At 38.0% G+C, this 14,843-nt stretch overlaps 1 protein-coding gene and 1 long non-coding RNA gene across 4 annotated transcripts in view; one reads left to right on the top strand and one right to left on the bottom strand.

Annotated features, from left to right (window-relative positions):
- The window catches only part of strc1 (stereocilin 1), a 42,511-nt gene that overhangs the window by 18,569 nt on the left and 9,099 nt on the right, over positions 1–14,843 (top strand). The window lies entirely within an intron of this gene.
- On the bottom strand, positions 3,565–11,707 carry LOC113021878 (uncharacterized). 3 transcript variants are annotated; one of them, XR_013904495.1, is made up of 3 exons: positions 10,948–11,707; positions 4,213–10,597; positions 3,565–4,167 (listed from the first exon to the last, which is right to left on the bottom strand). It is a non-coding gene; the product is annotated as an uncharacterized LOC113021878 (long non-coding RNA). The 3 variants fall into 3 exon arrangements; XR_013904491.1 differs by having other exon boundaries at positions 3,565–9,989; positions 10,442–10,597; XR_013904482.1 differs by having other exon boundaries at positions 3,565–10,597.

The raw sequence follows: 14,843 nt of genomic DNA, 5'->3' as shown, positions 1-14,843 counted from the left end.
GGGTACTTGTATCCAATGCAGTCAGCCAATACAATTTAATTATGTCAATTTTCAAAAATTCCTTAAAAATCATCCTGAGTAGTTGATGTCCAACTTTCAACAGATTCCTTCTCTGGGACACCTACTGTACCTGTGTGCCAGGTTTCATCCAGATTTACTGTAGAATTCCTCAGAAATTAATGGAAACATTTATTCAATCTAATACAGCCAATGCACTACAATTGTGTCAATTTTCAAAAATTCCTTAAAAATCATCCTGAGTAGTTGATGTCCAACTTTCAACACATCCCTCCTCTGGGACACCTACTGTACCTGTGTGCCAAGTTTCAGCCAGATTTACTGTAGAATTCCTCAGAAATTAAAGGAAACTTATATTCAATTCAATACAGTCAATACAGTAGAATTATGTCAATTTTCAAAAATTCATTAAAAATCATCCTGAGTAGTTGATGTCCAACTTTCAACACATTCCTCCTCAGGGACACCTACTGTACCTGTGTGCCAGGTTTCATCCAGATTCACTGTAAAATTCCTCAGAAATTAAAGGACATTTATATGCAATTCAATACAGCCAATACACTACAATTATGGAAATTTCAAAAATTCATTAAAAATCATCCATAATAGTTGAGGTCCAACTTTCAACACTTTCTTACTCTGGGCGTCCTACTGTACCTCTGGGCCAAGTTACATCTCAATTCACTGTAATCTTTATCAAAAATTGAAAGAACAATTATATGTCAATGCTGGATGTGTGTCCTTTCAAAGTGACACTAAATAACAGAACTCAGGCACATCAGGGAATAATCCAAAAGGCGGATTTATTAAACAAAAACAACATACAAAATATCTCTAACCCATACTACATAACCTAAAAAGAAACAAAGGGACACTTAGAAGCACAAGGAAACAATACTGAAAGGGCAAGAGACACAGTCCAAACATAATCCACAACTAAAACGCCAAAAGAACAAGTCATCCCACATAGCAGACGGGTCTTGCCTGGATCTGGTGTCAAGCCGGCACTGCTGGCTGACTTCTGGCATGGTAAGATGGCACTGTTTATGTGATGGCATGCCACATTTGGCCTGATTGGGTGAATGTGACATGTTGTATAGAGCACTTTGAGTAATATGGGTGAGTAAAAAAGTGCTGTATAAGAATCAGTCCATTCACTGTCTGAACAGAGTTTCGTCATGTTACTTTTGCACTATTATGTTCCAGCACATGCTGTTATTACATGGCTTACATGGCTAAGGTACACATTAGGCTGACATCTGGGGCCAGAGCTGAAACTGTTCTGGGCCAGCACAGGGCCAGCAGTGTGTCTGCAACTGGCCTTGTGCTGGCTCATGTGTGGGCCACCTCTGGTAAACCAGATCTGGGCCACCATAGGGCCGTCATTCTTTGCGGTACACAGGCCATGTGTAAGCACATTGTGTGGGACAGATCCAGGCCATACCAATTTTGCTATGTGGGAGGAATTATGTAAAAATAGAAACATCATAAAAATGAAAATGAACATAAAGTAAAATGTACTGAAAAGAACATCAGTATGGCCATCATTATTTGCTTGGAAAGTCTAAAGTTCCATGGCTTTGAACAGCCAGAGAACGCAATGCCCAGCTTAGAATGACTAAAAGTAACTTCTTTTAACATTCTGTCATTCTGCTTCTATATCAAAAATCCACTAAAAATAGTCATTTGAAAAAAAAATATTCGCCACTTTTCATCAGTTTGGGTTCCTCTGTTTATAGCAATTTTTAGAAAAGAACCCAATACCTTTGTCACTATACAGTTGTACAGTGAGATACAGAGCATCTCCTACTCATTGCAAACATGCTGGGAGGGTGGCTCTATCTGCCTTAGTGCAGCTGCTGTACCATACTGTGATGCAGTAAGTTAGTAGGCTCTCAATGGGCGAGTGGTGGAAGGGTGAGCTGTAGTCCACAAAGAGCATTCTGGCGTAGCTCTGCCGCTGTTCTAGGTGACTCAGCACCGAGTGGAGGGTGATGGCATCTTCTGTGAATCTGTTTGCACGGTATGCAAACTGGTGGGTGTCGAATTCTGGGGGGAGGTAATCCTTGGTGTGCTGAAGGACTAGTCTCTCAAAGCATTTCATGATTACCGGTGTGAGGGCCACAGGGCAATAATAGTTCAGGCTGGTGATGGGAGACTTCTTTGGTACTGGGATGATTGTGGCTGATTTTAGACAGGATGGGATGGCTGCTTCATCCAGTGAGAGGTTGAAGATTCTGGTGGAGATGAGGGTGAGCTGGTGGGCACATGGTCTTAGCACTTTACCACGTATTCCGTCTGGACGCCTTCCTGGGGTTCACTGCTAGGAACACTCATCTGACATCGTGCTCCGTTACAGTGAATGGAGCGGTGCAGGAACCAGGTGAGGATGAGGATGGGAGCAGGGCTGAGGCAGATGAATGCTGCTGTTGTGGTGTTTCAAAGCGGGCAAAGAAGCTGTTTATGTCCTCTGCTAGCTGCACACTCAGGTTTTCTGTTTTCACAGTTCTGCCTCTGTGGTTTATGATGTCTATTATTCCATGCCATGTGTTGTTGCTGGACAGGTGGGACCCCTTTTCAGGTCAGCTCGAGCAGACCTGTACAGAGCTCTGTCAACAGACCTACAGGGAGTGCAGAATTATTAGGCAAGTTGTATTTTTGAGGAATAATTTTATTATTGAACAACAACCATGTTCTCAATGAACCCAAAAAACTCATTAATATCAAAGCTGAATGTTTTTGGAAGTAGTTTTTAGTTTGTTTTTAGTTTTAGCTATTTTAGGGGGATATCTGTGTGTGCAGGTGACTATTACTGTGCATAATTATTAGGCAACTTAACAAAAAACAAATATATACCCATTTCAATTATTTATTTTTACCAGTGAAACCAATATAACATCTCCACATTCACAAATATACATCTCAGAATCAGAATCAGAATCGTGTTTATTGGCCAAGTATATGTGCAGACACATACAGGGAATTTGGTTCTGGTAGATGGTGGCTCTCAAGCACAGCAATGTAAATCTCTCACACACACACACACACACACACACACACACACACACACACACACACACACACACACACACACACACACACACACACACACACACACACACACACACACACAAGTGTCTATATATACACATTACACATACATACACAAAGCTATGTAAACCAACTATAAATAACGAATCTAAACTTATATACATAAAATACAGAAATGAATGAGGTGGAATGAATACTACAAAATGTACATAAGGTGCAGTTGCAGTCTGGCAGTGGGAGCAGTGTGACAGGTCAACTGTTAAGAAGGGAGATGGCGAGGGGAAAGAAACTGTTCCTGTGTCGGGTGGTCCTGGTCTGCAGGCTTCTGTACCGTCTGCCAGAGGGCAGCAGATCAAAAAGTCTGTGTGCAGGGTGTGAGGGGTCTGCGATGATTTTCCCTGCCCGTTTCCTGGTTCTTGAGAGGTACAGATCCTGGATTGTTGGGGGAAAACTCTGTAAAAGACCCAGGAGAAATAAAGACACAATGAGACAAAGTTACTTTCTTTATCAAACGTGTACACGGGTGAGCTGCTAAGAACAACTCACACCATGCACAGTGGCTTGGTAATTTTTATAGGCACAGAGCACAGAGACAGTGAGAACAGGATAACAAATAATAAACAGATAAAATAAAACAACTCCATATATGGTGCTAGTCTCGTCAGCAGAGAGCTAGGGAAGATAAAACAATCTAAAACAATATGTCCCAGAAACAAGATGTGTTTGCTGGGAAAGTCTAAAAAGATAATTCTAAACTAATCTAACCATAGGCAGAGGGCAGACAAAAGGCATCTTTGTACATTTAAAAGAAGGTAAAGAAACATAGAATCATTTTTCCTGTAACATTCCCTCCTGTTTTAACTTATTTTAAATGTATACAACAATTGTCTGTGAAGGTTATTTATTAAGTATCTTAAGCGATTTTTTAATTTTCAAAATGTCAGCATAGCAGAAATGGAAGTCATTTGGTCTAAAGAATAAAACAAAAGAAAATAATAAAAAAACATAGTAAATGAAAATCATAGTAAATGAAATAACAAGTGGAATAAACAAGAAAAAATAATAAAACTAAAACTACAAAAAATAAAGGATAAAAACCTTATATTTTAAAACGAAAACTACAAAAAATAAAAGGATGAAAACTAAAATGAAAACTTTGTATTTAAAAATGATGAAAACCTAATATGTAAAATGAAAACTTCATGTTTAAAACTGAAAACTTCAAAAAATAAAAGGATGAAAACTTGCATAACCTACTAATGTGTTAATCAGTGCATGATCACTTGACAAGTCATTTTTAATCACCACGTCATTCATTAGCAGTTATTACAAGTTCTCCTCTAACAGAATTGCAACGGGATGCTGTTCTTCTTGAGGCACGGCAACATAAGCAGTCATTGTAGTTGTTATCATCTTTGAAATCATTACTCTTAGGCATGGCAACACACACAACACTAATATGAGCAGTGCTATCATGATGAGACCTAGAAGGAAAAATGGCTTTGCTACAGCAGCCAGCCATGAACCGCTGAACAGCCAGTCCAGCCAGCCTTGTGCTGTAGCTGCTCCAGGTGTGTGGTCAGTGACATATTTTTGCAGAGCGGTCAAATTCTGCAAAGCTTCATAAATATCTCCTCCAGTTTCGTATCCATCAGGGATAAAAGTGCAACATGTTTCCCCGATCAGCTTGCAAACTCCTCCTTGTGATGCTGTTAGCAGGTCTAGTGTCAGTCTGTTCTTCAACACCATTGTTCTGATGGCCTTCTGTTCTCCTGCTAAGGCCGTTCCCAGGGCCTTAGTTAAGTTGATGTGTCGTAGCAGAGCATATCGGTTGATTTCCACGTGATCCCGCACCTCGGCAACTCCAATGCTGGGGATCAAGCTCTGTAAGAATTTCACTCCTCCTCAGATGCGAAACTCTGGTTCCTTTACTGCTTGGTGCCGTCCGTGCACATCCTGTCTGGTAATGAGTCTTTGTTTGTAGTATCATTCGGTAGCTGTAGTTGGAGCGACAGTTGAGGCTCATCAGTGTCGCGTTACTGGCACAGGTTTCGTTGAGTGAACAGTCCATACACTTCCTCTCGTTCCTCGGTGGGCAGAAAGTGTATATGTATTTGCATAGCAGTCAGTTTTATTATTCCAGTAAGCTGTAGTGTTCATAAACTGCCACCAGAAATTAGTGGCATAGCCATGGGGAAACTTGGTGTACTTTCCTTTGTCATACAGTGTCTGCCTTTTCTTCATATAGCGTGACTTATTGTCCCTCACGGAAGCAAAGGTGAGGAGCCCGGCCATGGTCAGGGCCGCTGCAGTTGTTAAGAGCCACCACCTCATGACGACGGGACACACCCTCCTGTCGCGAGTAGACCCCCCGGCCAGGAAAGCTGACCCCTCCACCGGGCGAGATCACAACAAGTGGGCAAGCCTGCCGTCAGCTGTGTTTAGATGGCTTCACTGACTCGCCTGCAGTGACTCTGATGGATCCAGGATGGTCGTTCCGCAATTTTGCAAGCTCCAGTTTTTCCTTTGGAGCACTTTGATCAGAACCCAGTCACCGGGCTGTGATCTGCAAGACACTTGATAGACATCATTACATTCTTCGTCATTTACAATCATCTCTTTATTTTCCTACAACTTAGACATACATTTTGCTACTGAAATTGTATCTGCCTTTTTCACTGGGTAGATTTCTGGCCACTTTGAGAATACATCTATAACCACTAGGGTGTATTTTTACCCTTGGCATTCATTTAGCTCAATAAAGTCCATATGGATTGTGTGGTCTCAGGTTTCCCTGAGCATTATATTTTTGACACGTCATGCACGTTCTGACAAATTGTTTTGCTGAGGTTTCAAAATTTACAGTGTAGAATTTACAGTGTAGAAATGAGAGTTGACAATACTGGTCAGTCCCCCCGTTGACAAATGCGTACAGCCATGAGTCACTAATGCCGCCATGTTGTGGAGGAATTTTGGCAACACTAGCTTGCCATAATACATCATTAAGTCGTTTGTCAGAACTGCACCGTGTTTTAGCCATTTTGCCTGCTCTGCTGTGCTTGCTGCTTTTGTTCATTTTTCAACACATCCAGTGGAATCTGATGTGTGTTTACTGCCATCAATGTGATGTTTGTCTGTTGTGCCGCCTATTTTGCTGCTCTGTCAGCAAAATTGTTGCCTGTAGTAATGAAAGAGTCAGTAGGCGTTGTAAGAGGTTGGCATGGTGAACCGGTTTTCCAGTTGGTGTAATCATTCCTCTGTTATGCCAAATTCACTCAAAAAAATGAAACGTTGACTTTAATTAAAATTATTTTGTCAACAGGTTCCACGAAATTGAATTATGTTAGTTTAAAGCAAAAATCTTTAGTTCATCTAATTTAAAAAAAACTACTTAAGATTAACAAGACATATTTAAGACTAACTAAATCAAGTTATGTTGTATGAACAAAGATGATATATTTTCAGGTTAGATAGTTTAGATTAGTTACTTCAACACATTTCTTATTTGTGGCAGTAAAATGTTAAATTTAAGTTAGATTAATTCAAATATTATATTTTCAGCCACCTTGTGCTTTATTAGTTTTACATAAATCTATTTTGTCAACAGGTTCCACACAAATGAATTAAGTACATCCAACTTATTTTTTAAAATTTCTTTTATTGCCAACACATTCAGTGAGCATTTGTGTAAACCCAGTCCAAAATAAAACACAACAGCTCATTAGGGTTAGTAATTAACAGTATGTAGACAGATGCAACATCAAGACTTTAAATTAAATGTCTGTATCTACCAGAAATAGAAGAGAGAAAAAAAAACACATTGAAGATCACATAACACATTGATAAGATGACACTTGAGTTATGCACATGTGATGCTAGTAAGGTCTGTGAGTGTTTTTTTCTTTTAGTGTCTAAAATGGATAGCAAAGTTGCTATTTGCAATGATTGCTTAGGGTCAGTCCAGTAACACAATGCCAATGAAGTGCTTTCCTTTAACAATGCAAAGTGAAGTGTCCACCTCAACAGCCACAATTTAAAAAAAAAAAAAAAATGTAACAACAACAATCATCATCATCATCATCATAATAATAATAAATAGTCCACTGATATTAGCAATCAAAGAAAATTACATCACCATCCCAAATAAAACTTTAACAAAACATGCCAACATTATGGTCTAACAATAAAACAGCTTGTCAGCGTTCAGTTTTTTTGCAACAGCACAGCAGTAACCATTTAACACTCGCCACTGTCAACATTTATTTTACTAGTGTTTGGGCAAAAAACTTCAGATGTAAACATTTTAACATGGAAACAATTGTTCGTCTTTAAAAGTCCACAAAATATACATTCATCCTGCATTCCCAACTTGGATGATCTGATATCCTCGTGTTGGTGTTGTTCCCAGACCATCATGAAAATGTTGTCACATTGTTGTGACGTTATTCTTTTGCGCGCCAAGCCATTCGTGCATTTATGAAATTCCAATGTTGCAAGGACAATATCAATTCTGCTTACTGTTTATTAAAGGGTTAGGGTTAGGGTTAGGGTCAGTTGATCGGCGGACAGAGGCGGTTTCACGCAGCTTAAGTACAGTTTTTTGTTTTACGCCGGTTTTTCCCGAAGTCGCAAAAGTATGACGTCACAACATTCTGATTGGTCACTTGCAATGTTGATCCTGGAACAACATTTAGTATGATGATCTGGGAACAACACCAACACGAGGATATCAGATCAACCTCCTAACTTACCCTTATTTTTAGTATGTATTGCAATTACCTTTACAATGCACACAATGTAACACAAACTGAATATGAACATATTTCCACCTCATAACAATATGCCTTGAACGCTAATATACACACCACCCTTCAACATTTCTGGTGCAGTATCATCTCTCAATTAAATCCTTTAAATCTCAATACTTTTGATTGTCTCTTACTAGCCCCCCACAACAGTAAAATCTCTCAAATTGTAGTAGTTTACAAACTTTTCAAAATGTTCTAAATTTCTCTTAAATGTAATTTTCCCGTTATCTGTCATTTACAAATTACCATTTTATTCCCATTCAGCCTCCGAAAAACTTCTGTCCATCTGACAGAACATTCATCATCCAAATTAAAGGTTGGCTTATTCATTCAGTGTATTCTTGAGCAACTGTACCTTGGTCAAGAGTATGCTGACATACAGATGAAGGAAGAGCTTCTGAAGTACTTCAAAGAAAGCTTTCAGTCTTGAGGTTAACTGAGATTCAGTGCATATATCCCACCCATTAAGAGTGCACATGCAGAGGCCAGGTCTTCCAGGTCATGCAGGACACACTAGATGGTTATACCCACATCGGCTGGAGGAGTGCTGGCATCAGCTCTTTCGATGGTAAAGATAGCAAGGGTAATTTGTTCCAGCTCCCTCTGAACAGCTGTAGCTTAGACACAAAAACATAGAAAAATGGCATCCAGTTTTAAAAAAAGAAAGAAAAAGGGCCAAAGCTACCCTTTAATGACGTAAACACAATATTAGGAACATGCACCCCAGTGTGCCACTATTTCAGACTACAGATTCAACGATAAATATACAACAACAACAACAACAACCTTTATTTATAGAGCACATTAAAAGCCTAGGCATACCAAAGTGCTTTACATAAAAGAAAAAAATTAAAAAAAATAAATAAATAAAATAATACAGTTAAGAGCATTAATATCAAATTAATAAGAACAGCAGACAATGTTCACAGATAAGAGCCACTAATAGAATAGACTGCAGCACATAGGTTAAACAGACTCTATGCCGCCATGATAGAGAACAACAAGAAAGAAAGAAATAATAAAAATAAATGCAATGAATCGCAGCTAACAAGTCAACATTTAACAAGTAGTGAAGGCAAGTTTAAAGAGATAAGTTTTAAGCCGTGCTTTAAAGGAGTAAATGGAATCAGACTCCCGGATGCCAATCGGGAGGCTGTTCCATAACACAGGTGCAGCAACAGCAAACGATCGATCGCCTCTAGATTTCAATCGAGATCTAGACTGAACTAACAATGACTGCGAGGATGACCTTAAAGTCCTAGCAGGGGCATAGGGGGTTAAAAGTTCCTTAAGATAAATTGGTGCTGTATTATTGATAATTTTAAAAGTAAACAGCAGAATTTTAAATTGAATACGGTATTTGATAGGTAACCAATGCAGTTCAGCAAGAACAGGAGTAATATGGTCAAACTTCTTGGTTTTAGTTAGAATACGTGCCGCAGCATTCTGAACTATCTGTAGTCTATGTAGAAGGGTAACATGGAGACCAGTATAAAGTGAGTTACAATAATCTAATTTCGACGTTACAAAAGCATGGATAAGCTTTTCTAAGTCATTATACGGGATATAGTGTCTGGCCCTGGAGATAAGGCGAAGCTGATAAAAGCTAGATCTGACAACAGCAGACACCTGTTTATCAAGTTTAAGGGAGCTGTCAAACATGACACCCAGATTCCTAACAGTATCAGAAAAAGAGCTAGTAAGAAAGCCAAAGGCATCTTGAAGTTTGGCGCGAAGAGCATTACTGCCAAAAATCATAATTTCAGTCTTTTTTTCATTGAGGATAAGAGTATTTGCCAACAGCCATTTCTTGACCTCACTCATGCATTCACAAAAGTTATTTAAAGACAAAGCAAGATCATCAGATAACTCAAAATATACATAGTTTGGGTATACAAGAAGATTTCCCAAAACATTTAAACAGGTTCCATGCAAATTACAACAACAACAACATGCAACAACATTAGTTATTCAAAATTTGGTTTAATACAGATAAAAAACTAAACTAAAATTACCAACCAATTATTCTTTGAAGAGGATGCTTGGGTCTTCATTCAGGTAAAAAGGTAGTGCCCTGAGGATACACTCCCTCCCCTTTTCAATACTTTCCTTCTGTAGAGAGTGGCAGAGATACAGGAAGAGAAAACAGATATACTTTAGGATGACAGAAACTCACATTATACGCAAAATGAATGACATATCCACTGCACAGATAGACATGTACACAAGACCAACTAATCATCACATGGACATGAATAGTTAACCTGTTGGGCAGGGTTTCCACCACATTATATATGTCCATAATGGAGGTAAAGACAAACTAATACATCATCTTTTTTGCATTCAAAACATAACATAAAAACATTCACTTATGGTTTAACCTAAATCAAGGGATCAGATTTTACATATGTTTAGGTAATTTAAATTTTCCAACGTTTTGAGTACCAAACTTTGTCTTGCTTAATATAAATGTAAGTGCACTGTGCAGCTACCATACACTAGCTGTTTAAATTTGAAAATGATCTTATTAGCCATAATATTTTGCTACCAACAGAATAACGCACCTGTGTGGCTGGGGCCAAAGTTTGTCTAATTTTCTTCCCTCCAACGCCTCCTTTTTTCTTGAAGACTTTTATGAGCTGGTCAGTGTATTGGTCAAGTTGTGTAAAAAGCCTTGGAACATGTGCAGCAGTAGTAATCCTCACATATTCTGCTTCCACCTGAAAATATGTCAACAAACACAACATACTGTACTGTAAATATACATACTATATGTACACATATACAAACTAAAACTAATGTAGTAAGACCTCATTAAAGCTATAATTTTAACACAAACATTTACACAAAATGCTAATGGAGCCATTACAGCTTTTATTGTTATTTATCAAGTTCCAAAAAATATTGATCACAGCTGATCTGAAAAGAATTTCATGCCTCAGGCCCTTGAACTGCAACCTTTACCATGGTTCAGATGTGGAGAAGAAATAACAGGGGCATGGGATGGGTCACAAAAGAAAACTTAACTTATAAAACAGTTTTGTTTTTAAAAGTATAACAGTTCACATACCACATACAAGCTCAGCAATACCACATACACCACATCAGTATAGGAGGGAGCAGGTAAAGGCAGGATCTGAGATTTATAAAGTAAAACAAGAAATTCATTACTTAATTTCAAGAAGCAAATTATTGTTTGAATTACAACTAAATAAAATACTACTCAGAAGAAAAGCAAGAGATTGACACTGCCATGTGCTAACTTTCTATAGAAGCAATTATCACCAGGTCTGTCGACCTCCATTGTCTGTCCACTCATATGTCTTGAATAATTTTATTAAAAAAAATTAAGTGTGTACTTTCACAAACTGTAATTTATAACTACATTGATATGTATAACTCCGCTAGGAAACATGCTGTATTTACAGACCATTTTTACATAATACAGATTACTGATAGAGCAGAACAATGGTGTCACAGTGGCTTTCGCCCTTGACTTTTTGGATTTTAAATGTCACTTTATGCTATCCTTGCTATCCTATTCGATATTTCCGACTCTCGGATTACAGAAAAGGAATCCCAAGAAAGCAAATGGAAAAATAACCCCTTGAAAGAATAACCCCATGAACCCCTGTAGCTAATCCCTTAATAAAACAAAAAACAATAAAAATGTTTCTTACACAGTCCACAAAATAAGCATGTCCAGGACCCAGTAAAACTAATGTAAAACAAGCGCACGCAAACGATATAACATGTCTTGTAAGACAAACGCAAAATATAACCATGCTGGACATATAGATACTACACAACATAGTCAAAGAAAAAAGTGGTCTTACCTCTCAAAGAAACAGTAGCTTGGCGCCAAAACAGCCTTTTTCAGTTAAATTTGAAGTCTTGCGCATGAGCAGGCACAAGCCGTGAAACCTTCTTGTTCTGCGCGGTTTCATTACAACTGTTTTTGCATTACTGCCACCTTGTGGATATACAAGGTATATCGATCCTAATTGACTTAACTTAAATGTTATGCGATCAAGTAACACATTAGTATTATGTACGTTGAATAATAGACACAATTACGTAGACTTGATTAGAAAAACATATGTTAACTTAACAAAAACATATATTTTAAGTAAAATGAAAATAAATAATTAATATACACTGAACGATCCACCTCATTCATTTTTTTGAGTGTTTTTTGCAAAATGATGCACAGCAGAGAAAACATACTGGCTGTCTGTATGTATGTTTATTAGTTTGTCTTTGTGTATTTAGCTTTCGCGTATCACAGCTATCAGCTCAGCGCTCTGTGCAGAACATGAAGAAGAAAGGGGTTTTGCTTCTATTATTTTACTATCTGTGGTTACTGCGTAACCTACACAATTTCGGCCTGTGCTGTAAGGTCAAATAAGTTCTTAAGTGGCTGCCTCAAAACTGTTTTGCATTATTTCTCTGTGGTCTACTCCTACAATCTCGTGTGAAGTGACCTTCCTCTCCACGGTTCTAGCAGGCGTTGTCTCTATGTTATCTGCTGTTTCTGCGTGGCTGTCTGCAGCCTTGGTGTTTGTGACTTTGCTCGCCTCTCTGTTCCTGATAGCCACCTGCGGATTAGTGTTTTAGTCTGTTGTCAACACGTCAGCCTTATTTCTAAGTTACAGAATGCTTCTTCTCCTTTTTTTTCTTTTTTTTTTTTTTGGTTTGGGAGAATAGATGCAACTCTACATTTTCACTTAAGGCATTTTTAGATAATTTCTAGTTCTTCAAACAATTCATGGATCTCACACATTTCAAACTTTCAAGTTAGGGTTGTTTCCCATTTATACAAATATATATATATTTAACTTTGCATTGCTCACAGCTCATAGCTCACAGCTCTAAACCTAGGCATTTTTCAATCATATGCCTAATCACTATGTGTCACTGTGATTCTCAAGTATTGTCACAAGTTCGTTTAAATTCGTTTCCAAAACCAACAAAATAATCAAACAAAAACAAAAAACATAAACGTGTCAGGACACAAAAGAAAAAAGAAAAATGCTGCCACCCGAACAAGGCAGAAGTCTGCATTTGTTGGCTTGTAATAGCATGCAGCTTGTAACATGGTAGACTAATGTGCCTGTGTTAATTCAGCTCCATATTATTGTGTGAAGTTGCACTGGGTTGGGAGTGGTTTTGTGTGTGTCACATTTTTGGTGAGCCAATGGCTGGAATGGGGTTGGACTAATTAGAGGCAGGTGTACTTGATTGCACTGATACACTGGTCTTCTTATAGCCCACACTACAAACACTGCTGTGTTGTTTTGTCTCTCTGTGCAGGCCAGGGCCTATTATATGCCACAGCCTAAAGGCAGCAGAGTTGCAGAGGCTTGAGTGACCACTGACTATATGCTTGCAGGGTGGTGGGTCTCCAAGGACAACTTCTAACCCTGTTAAAGGCAACATGTGGAGTGCAACTTGGCTGTGTGGCATAGCTGGCTCTGGCCTTGGGACTGTGTGTTTTTATACAATTCTTAAGTGGGACACTGGACTGTTTTATCTTTTATCTCTTGATATATTTTTTGTCAATAAATTATCTTTTAGAATTTTATTGACTGACATCTTTTTGCCCATGACTGAAACGGTTGGTCAGACCTAGAGTCTTTCTTTGGGTGTGTTACAGCAGCTTCTGCTCTAAAAGAAACAAATAAATAAAAAGAAAAGAAAATGTGTAACATGCTCATCAGCTTAGCAGTGTCTACATATTTAATTCAGCTTCTCAATCCTGTAGTTGTAGCTGTTGTCTACAGGGTTTTGCTTATTGGTTGTTATTATAGGTGTGCTCTATATCTCAGCAATGTGTCATTCTAGGATGATAGGTTTCAAGCTGGTCAAGTGCCTCTATGCACTTCATTAGTTTAGTTATTCTCTGTATTGTCTTCATCTCACATGTCATTACACTGAGTTTCAGCAAACCTTAAGCTTGATGCAGACTACTGCTTAACAATTATCCACCTCACATCATAACCGATTAAGGTGCCTCTTCATATTAATATTATGTCATTGTTAATATTATCCTCTTTGTCTTATATAACAGCAATAGCATATTATAATATTTTATCAGTGTGTACCACTATACTACTACTGAGCCAATTTGTTAGTTAGGATCATCTTATTCAGCAAACAGATAATTTTGAATTCATCCAATCTGCGGTCACATTTGTTCTCTCTGTTGCATGGCGGACCAGGCAGTTCTATTATAATATATTATTTATATTTTATTTTGTATCCATCAAGGGCTTCAGATGACCTGCAGAATCATCCTTTTCCCAAGGTGGAGACAGTTACCTTTTCACACACTGTCCTTGGCTGAACAGTGACACAGTCTTAATATACCTTATTTATTTTATTAAAATATTTTCGTGTGAATTATTTGCTTTATATTCATTTTATACATTGTGGGCATGGTCATCATGCCAACTGTGTTTCATTGTTAATATCACTTTACAGGTTGTTATCCTTGCTATTATTAATTTCAAATACTCTAAAGATAATTTCTACTGTAATTTTCCCTTTGTTTATCTTTATTTCGTACTTTTTATATTTATATCTACTCAGTGGGGTCTGTTTTCAACCCTTTTAAACTACCTCAAACTACTTTGATCTCTAGTTTTCACTTCATAAGGGATTATTATGTTCTTCCTGATATGGGTGTTGCTGCACATGCGGCTGCAGGAATGAGTGATGGTTTACTAAAAGGATTGTGGACACTGCACAGTGTCTCGTCTTCTGGTTTTACTAAACTGGCAGTTGGATTCTGGTCTTCTGACTGTTTATATTTTGTTTTCTTAAATCTCTCTCTGTTTTTGTCCGGCGTCTGGACTTTTCTTTTCTCACCACTGCTCGTCAGCAGGAATGAGTTTTAATTTCACTTGCTTGATTACCCATCTTATTTATGTATTTACTTATTTTTGTTTAAGTAATATATACACA

This window comes from Astatotilapia calliptera, chromosome 1 (assembly GCF_964374335.1).
Source record: "Astatotilapia calliptera chromosome 1, fAstCal68.1, whole genome shotgun sequence".
NCBI classification, from domain to species: Eukaryota; Metazoa; Chordata; class Actinopteri; order Cichliformes; family Cichlidae; genus Astatotilapia; species Astatotilapia calliptera.
This window is presented reverse-complemented; position numbering and strand designations above follow the sequence as displayed.